This window comes from Triticum aestivum, chromosome 1D (genome assembly GCF_018294505.1).
Source record: "Triticum aestivum cultivar Chinese Spring chromosome 1D, IWGSC CS RefSeq v2.1, whole genome shotgun sequence".
NCBI classification, from domain to species: Eukaryota; Viridiplantae; Streptophyta; class Magnoliopsida; order Poales; family Poaceae; genus Triticum; species Triticum aestivum.
The window spans coordinates 188,710,466-188,718,683 of NC_057796.1; the positions used below are offsets into that span (position 1 = coordinate 188,710,466).

Genomic DNA, 8,218 nt, shown 5'->3' on the forward strand with positions numbered 1-8,218 from the left:
GGTTGTGTGCGGTCATCAAGACCCACAGGGTGAAGCAGTGGAAGAAGGTGGAAGTGGCCAGCGCCATCGTCGAAGCAGGTGGAGGGAGGCGGCAGGAGGCGCGTCGGGGCCGGAAGGGTGGCGGTGCGTCAGCCGGGGGAGGGAGGTGGGGGCGACGGCGCGTCAGCCAGGGGAGGGAGATGTGGGCGGCGCCGCGTTTGCCGGGGGAGGAGGTGTGACCGCGTGGCGGTTGCCGGCGACGCTGGCTGCAACGACGCTTGCTGGCTGGGAAGAAGGACTGTATTTGTTGCGGCGGCGCTTCCAAAATGTACACCACGCTTTACAGTAGAGCACGGAAAAAGTGGTTTAAAAAAACACATCAAACTAATCTTTTTTTAATTTGAACTTCTTTGTTTTATCTTTTTAGAAAATGTGATTGATATTCTATAAACATGAAATTGCTCCACGTTTTTTATTTGTACTTCTTAATTTGATATTTATGAACTTCTTACAATTTTCAGTGCAATAAGATTTTCTATATTTTTACTATGCGAACTTCTAGTGTATCCCAAGAAATTACATGTTTTTTGTTTTCTTCTAAAAGAATCGTCTAAGAACTTTTTGTTTAGCTTGTTGCATGTGAACTCCCGGAGGCTTCAACAACAAATTAATCAATATGGCTAAACGCGCACTAGTCGTAGTCATAAAGATGACTTATTTTTTTTTATTTGTGAATTTACATGTTTTTCTCGTACATGAATTTCTCACACACGAAATTTTTTTGTTACATATTTTTGAACTCTTACCTTTCTTATTTTTGAACCTCCTCCTTTTTATACACAAAACATGAATTTTTTTAACCCATTTCCATGAAGACACACACAAAGAACACACACACACATAACCATCGCATCCACAAACGCCACCACAACATCTCCATTGTTCTTTTGACGCCCGGTGCTGATTTGAATCCCGTACTGTAGTTGTACTTCTTCATCCAGGAGATATAAGGAGCAAGCATGGAATGATTTAGTGGGATGAACCTAGGAGACGCCTACAACTATAGACCTTCTCGAACACTTTCTATTGACCTTCAGGAACAATTTCTATTGACCTTTAGCCATTTTTTTCATTCCAACAAGTGAGCAAACTGGACAACAACATATAATGCTCCTTTTTTTAGAGCTGAACTGAAGAATCTGGCGAAGCCGGCCTGCAACAATGGCCAATTTTTTTAGAGGATAAACGCAAACAAATGTGTATAAAACCAGAGCAATCTAATGTCAATATTTTTTTTATATGTTCAATAAAACCAGAGCAATCCAATGTCATAAACATCCATAGTCCAAAGAACAAAATGACCACAGTATATATATACAAAGAAATATTTTTTCTACCACACACGCACCTTTGTTCTCATACATCTCCCAAAAAAATCAGAGCCATCACCATCGAAAGCTAGTCATGCAATAGGAAAAAGATGAGCACTTCTTGCAAAAGCGAATGACTAAAAGTTGGTAAACAACTAGGACTATTTAAGTGAAGCGCTTGTAGTATTAACCCGTAGCTCCTTCATGTTGACCAATTCCACCAGAAAACGCCATGTATGGATTTGAACACTACAAACCACTATACTAATCTCTCCTTGCGTTGACTACAATTGACTCGGCTTGCGTCGGGTTGTTGTGCCAGCGTCGACAGCTCACCACCTTGGATCCTTGCCGTTGGCAGTCTGGTGGCCGATGCAGCCAAACACCGCCAGACAATGCCAAGAGTTCGGTTAGTTTTCTGAACTTTTCTCAACAGAACAAGCCAAGAGCAGGCCAGGCGACCTACGACCGCTCGCTGCTGTCACAGCGGGGTATGAACTACAGATCTTCTGGAAGTTATCTAATCCTGTACTGTAGATTCAAGCATTTTAAACTCAAAAGATGCCTACAATTCTCAGTTTGTGCCTAACCTAGGAGTCGAGGAGAGCACCACACAGGACTAGATAGAGGAGTGCAAGTGAAGCAACCTTTTTCTTCAGAAAATTAACAAACTGAACTTCAATAAGAACAGAGTTGTGTTGATAGAGATGCACCTGCTGCTACCTGTAGCAACAAGAGATAGAGGGGAAATCAGCAAGGGCGTGCGACTGAAGCGGTGAACTTCTGAGAGTTCCGTGGTTGAACGGCCGGAGGTGGCGGTTACGAATGGTTTGAGCGCCGCGGCGGTGGGTCCCCACAGGGAGGAGGCTCCGTGAGGGGGGCAGCGGGGTTGCTCATCTTCAGTCGGGGATCCCGGCGGCGGCCGGCGGGATCAGAGCTTGCGGCGGCGGCGAGGATCCACGGCCGGCGATGGCGCCGGGATCCACGGACGGCGATGGCGCCGGATGTCGGAACCGTCCTGGGGAACGATGGCTACTCGTTGAGACGACGAGGAGTGGCCAGGGCGGCGTCACGCGATGGGGCGGGAGGAGAAGAGGGTGGCCGCGGTAGTGGCGCCATGGGAGGGCCGGCGGCGGGCGCTGGACACGGGCAAGGAGTGGAAGGAGTAGAAGCCAGGCGTGCGGCGGCGGAGGTCGCCGACGATGGGATCCAGGGTGGTTGGGGATCGGGGAAGGTGGGAGGACGAGCAGGACGTGGTCGTGGGGTGTCGTGGGTGGGCTCTTTTTTTTCTATGTGTGTTCGGGAACATCCGTCGAAGCCTGTATAGGGCCGATCGTGATCCAAATAGTTATTCTATATTATCAGAATAACTATTCTGATAATATTATCAGAATAACTATTCTGATAACACTTCCGCACTGCATGCTCAACAGAAGCGCACTACATCTTCTTTACATCGCGCACTGCGATGCTACACGGAAGAACTGCTTCATTTTCTGGCGGTCCGCCCGCGTATTCTGTGTGAAATCGGGTGTTGCGGGATGATTTAATTTGTTTATGGATGTCAGTTGACCTTTATTCTTTGTAATTTACAGAAAAAACGACTAAAATCTTGGTAAATCGAGGGATTTGGCGGGCGAGTTTTTCTCTGTTCGTTCGTGTTCGTGTCGGAATCGACTCTTTGGCGCTCGGATGTTGTTTGTTAGTCGAAATTGTTTGATATCGTTCGTTTAATCGCACCTTTTACTCTAGAAATTGTGTAATTTTTAGGAGTTAGTTTTCAGTTCCCGCGAATTTGGTTGTGTGGGCGGGTGAGCTTCGTCCGCTCCTCTGTTCTTGTTGATTTTCTGGATTTTGCGCCTCGATGTGTTTTTGAATCTTGTAATTACTGTCGCTGTTGGTTTTAATTCATTGTATTGCGGGTATAATTCTCATTCTTTGATTTGAAATTTTTAAATAAAAGCTGATGCTGTTCGTCCAGTTGCCGTGTGTTCGATGTAGTTTTTTGCGGGGTATTTTTTGATAGTTTAGTTGTTGGACAATTTTTAGGCGAGTTATGTAAGTGCGATTGAATTGGCACCTCTGTTAGTCTATGACATATCTGTATTTCTACTGCTTTAATTTTATTGTTGTTGTTCTCGCATACGCTGTAGTGCACTGCATTTTCGTTAGCAGTGTACTTCGTTTTAGCTGTATTACAGTGGTCATGGCAGCTTATGAGATTTCTCTTTTCTTAAACTGCATTCTGTGTTTTAGAGGACTGCATAATATGTACTTTCGTACTGCATTAGCAGTATGGTTAATCTTCTATTGTGCTATTAGAATAGATGGTCCATTATATGCTTTTGTTAGCTGAATAGTTATTATGACAATTTTTTTGAACTGAATACTATGAGAATTCTTTTGAACATCATATGTTAACTGCAAAGTTTCGACCATTCGCATTGCATTGTTACTGTTCAAATGACTGATTTTTTTATATTTAGGACCAACTATGTGTTTGAGAGAACTGCATTACTGCCAGCAGCAACTTGTCTAAGAATGGGTGATAAAATGATGCAGATGAGGTTGCATACTTTAAATAGGCACCGTTCAAAGTGTCTGGTGGACATAATTTTAAAAGCGTACAGCATTAGCAAACATTAGAAATATGCCACCGATGGCTTGCTTCATATTTAGACAGCCTACAGTGCAAATATTGTGAACTTCAGGGAGTCTTCTTCTTTGTAGAAAAACAGCATGGCCACTTCTCCGACCTCAAAGCCATTCTGGGAGACAAATTCTTTCCAACCAGTAGTTATGTTGATGCATTCTTCAGAGTCGATGTGGTAGTCAGCTTGCATGTCTCCATACCCATTCTTGTGTACTGTCTCCAAAGTAACCTTCCCTGAACTCGGAGCAGGAAATTTTACTGTGGATGGCAGTTTCTGCATTTTGGAAAGGATGGAAAAAGAATGTTTATAAGTAAATAACAATGTATGAACATATATATACCCATTCTTTATACTTAGGATGATCTGTTTTATGTTGAGTTAAATATGTACATATATATGACTACTATTTTTTATAAAGTAGTTGCAATGTATGAACAAACTTATATACGGAATTGACCTCTAGTTTTACTAGGATATATATTATACTGTAACATGTTTGTACTGCAAGGTCATTTACAGTGTACTTCGCTAGCATGTTAAGAGAACTGCAATACTGATCTACTGACCCTCTTTTTTGTTCGTGTGTTGTGGTACTGAAGAAAAATAGGTGGAAGCATCTAGTCTTAATAGCTAACAAATCTGAACAACAATACAAATTATGTTTTGTATTTTGTTGACACTACTGAACAAATTGATTGAACTATATATTCAGATGTGGATTTGCAGGTAGATTATGTCCAAAATTGTGAGGGGAAAAACATACCCAACTTTCCTGTAGATCTGCGGTTGTGAGGCGATGAAGAAATGGCGGCTGAAACCCCCTGTTGGGTATCATCAGGCACCCGAGCATGTTGCGCCACTCGGTGTTGGTGAGCTCTAGACCTTCTGCGTACACGCATGTGTCCGCTACCGGCGCCATCCTTGCCAAACACCCGCACTTACAGTCCATGGCGGGTTCAGTGGAATTCTATAGAAGAGCTGGGGATGGGATGAACCCTAGATCTACGATTTGAAGAAAAAGAGGAACGGGGGAGGCGTTGTGTTAGTCTGGAGCACGAATGGATACGTTTTTATGCAACCAATTGACCAACGGAAGTAATAAATGTTTGTGGTTGGTGTTAGGTGGCGGATTGGTTCTGATTCAGTGTGCGTGAATGCATTTGAGTAGTAAGAGGACTGCATACTTGAAAATAGCGAACTGCATTGTCATATCAAGACGAACCGCGGAACGCGTGGTTGGGCCTGCGTTTGTGAATGGTACGTGGGATTATTTTAAAAAAATTAGTGGCCTCTCTTTTTCTGTGTTGGACCTGTGTTCGGGGAGTGAAGACGCATTGGGCCCAAGTCGGCCTGTGAGCACGGCTGGTTCCCGGTGCGTTATGTGCGGCCTAATGTTTAGTCCCACCTCGCCCGCGGAAGGCGCGCCCGGCCTGTTTATAAGCGCTGGCGAGGCAGTCGTATCGAACTCCTCTGGTTACTTATTTGGGCGCTTATACACGGCGCTCGCTACTCTATGCTCTCAGACCTGTGGGCCCATGTGCGCCCGGCCCCACGCATTGTGGCTCAGAACGACTCGCCTGCTGTGGGCGCAGACCTACTACGAGACTGGCTGGGGCCGGCTACACCTGGGTGGTCAATTTTTTTCTTTTTTTTTTCAATGTAGGGGCGTGCACTGCTTTGTAAACCATCTGTGCACTGCACTGATCAGTTTTCTGTACTGCATGTGCACGCAGTCCGTACTACATGCACAGTTCTCATTTTTGTTTTCATGTTTTTGCTCTTATGTAATCTTTTTTCCAATGTAGGGGAGTGCACTGCTTAGTAAACATACTTGTACTGCATTGATTATGTTCTTGTACTGCACGTTCATATATTTCCGCACTACATATACAGATCGCATTTTTCTTTTTGTGTTTTCTCTTATCTATTCGTTTTTCCCAAATTTAGGGGCGTGCACTGCTTTGTTGGGTATGTGTAAACTTCATTTGACAGAGTCTGTACTGCATTGGTACACAACTTGCACTGCATGCGTCCTTTTTGCAGACTGCTCAAATCTAATGATACATGAGCAAACAATAGAAAACAAATTATCACAGGCATTCTGTACGACAAGTTCATCATGAGCAAACTAATTTCAACAGAAAGCAATCTAACATAATCAAAGTTCACATCATTACAAACGATTCTGCATGGCAAGCAAACTAAGTTCAACAAAAGCAAATGATCACAAGCAAACTAACGATACATAAGCAAACAACATAAAGCAAATTTGATGATAATTCTAAAACGACGCTGGCATTGGTTGCTCTTTGGCCGCACCATCTTCTTCTTCACCAGTCAGCGTCTCCCCATCCCCAGCTGCTCCTGGCGTGCTTCTTGGGGGGCTCCTCCTTCTCCAGCTTTGCACGGCGAAGCCCGTCCTGGGTGAGGGTGATGCGGTTCCATATCTCGTACGCTGCGTAGGCGTCCTTTGCCGCGTACTCGATGTGCCTCATGGACAGAGGCAGGGTGGCCCAGCGCTTGTGCTCGTCGTCGGTGATCTTCTTCATGTTGTTGTAGTAGTCGTCGATGAGCATGCCGGTGACGTCTCCAAGGGAGTCCAACTCCTTGGTTGCCTCAGGCACCCTCCACTCCTTCTGGATGTCGACGAAGTTGGCGACCTCTAGATTGACGCGCTCTAGCCTTTTTTGTCGCCGTCGATGGAGAAGCCTGCAAAGGTGTACCTGGGGTCGGCGAGGAAGTTGTCGAAGACGGTGCACCTTTCAGTGGCGCTCAGTTGGAAGAGCAGCACCGGGTGTTTCTTACCGATGGAGAGTTGGCAGAGGGCGGGCTTCTGCGTCGCTTCACGCTCGTTGTTGTACTCGAGATCAATGCCGATGATCTTGTGGCGCTGGAGGCTGAGGTGGCGCTCGTACTGCGCGAGGGTGATCGCCACCTGCTTCTTGTCGTTGGTGTGGATGACGTGCAACTTGGTGTTGCCGTGGGCCTCCACGTCCCTGTACTCGTCGGCGAACGCCATGGCCGGTAGTAGGGGCTTGGTGTTTTGCGTGGAGATGGATGTGATGGAGCGATTTGGTGGCAGCGCAATGGATACTTGTGTTGTTGTGGATGAGAAGGCCTATGGCAAGGGTTTGAATTTAAGGGGAGGGCGCGGGGTGGGATGGCCGCATCGGCTGAACTGCACGATCTCGCTGACGATGCGGTTTGTGCAGATCGTGGGTTGGTGTTGCGTCTGTGATCATGGGCTTGTGGCGATGGAACCGCTCCGATTGGGTGGTTGTATGCGAACGTGGTGTTTTTTAACATGGTTTTTTTATCAGTAGATTTTTTTTAACCACCACTTCCTGTGCGAACGGGCATTTTGTGACGTTTATATGTATCCTGCGTGATAACAAAATTGCATTGGTTAGAGTTCCGCACTGCATCGTGTGCAACGGAGAACTGCATGTTGTCTACAGGTGCTTACTTCACAGTATTTTTTGTGTGTCCTTGCTGGAGCCCCTGAATAAAGTACAATGTATTCCGCAATTTTACGAGTTTTTCGCTGTGTTCTATACCATGTATTTATTCATGTAGGTAATCCAGAACTGGATTTGCTAAACCGTACTACTTCGTGTAGCTAAATGCACTGCATCTTTCTAGTGCTGCATACTGCATCAATTTTTTTGCATGTACTTACTACAGTCCCTGTACGGGGGGGGTAAGGGGGGGTTGGGGGCCCCTTTTTTTGAAGTTATTGTTTTTTCTTAGTGGGCCTTGTTGGACCTGTGTTCGTGGAGTGAAGACGCATTGGGCCCAAGTTGGCCTGTGAGCACGGCTGGTTCCCGGTGCGTTGTGTGCGTCCTAATGTTTAGTCCCACCTCGCCCGCGGAAGGCACGCCCGACCTGTTTATAAGCACTCGCGAGGCGGCCGTGTTGAACTCCTCTTGTTACTTATTTGGGCGCTTATACCCGACGCTCGATACTCTATGCTCTCTGACCTGTGGGCCCATGTGCGCCCGGCCCCATGCATTGTGGATCAGAACGGCTCGCCTACGGTGGGCGTAGACCTACTACGAGACTGGCTGGGGCCGGATGCACCTGTGGTGGTCCATTTTTTCTTTGTATTTTCTATCTTAAGTATTTTTTTCAATGTAGGGGCGTGCACTGCTTAGCTAATCATCCGTGCACTGCATTGATCAATGTTCTGGACTGCATGTGCACGCATTCCGTACT

At 46.0% G+C, this 8,218-nt stretch overlaps 1 long non-coding RNA gene across 1 annotated transcript; it reads right to left on the reverse strand.

Moving 5' to 3' along the window:
* Positions 1 to 766: 766 nt before the first annotated feature.
* LOC123180908 (uncharacterized) lies at positions 767 to 2,648 on the reverse strand. Its single transcript, XR_006491384.1, has 2 exons — positions 1,388 to 2,648; positions 767 to 1,192 (listed from the first exon to the last, which is right to left on the reverse strand). It is a non-coding gene; the product is annotated as an uncharacterized lncRNA (long non-coding RNA).
* Positions 2,649 to 8,218: the final 5,570 nt, after the last annotated feature.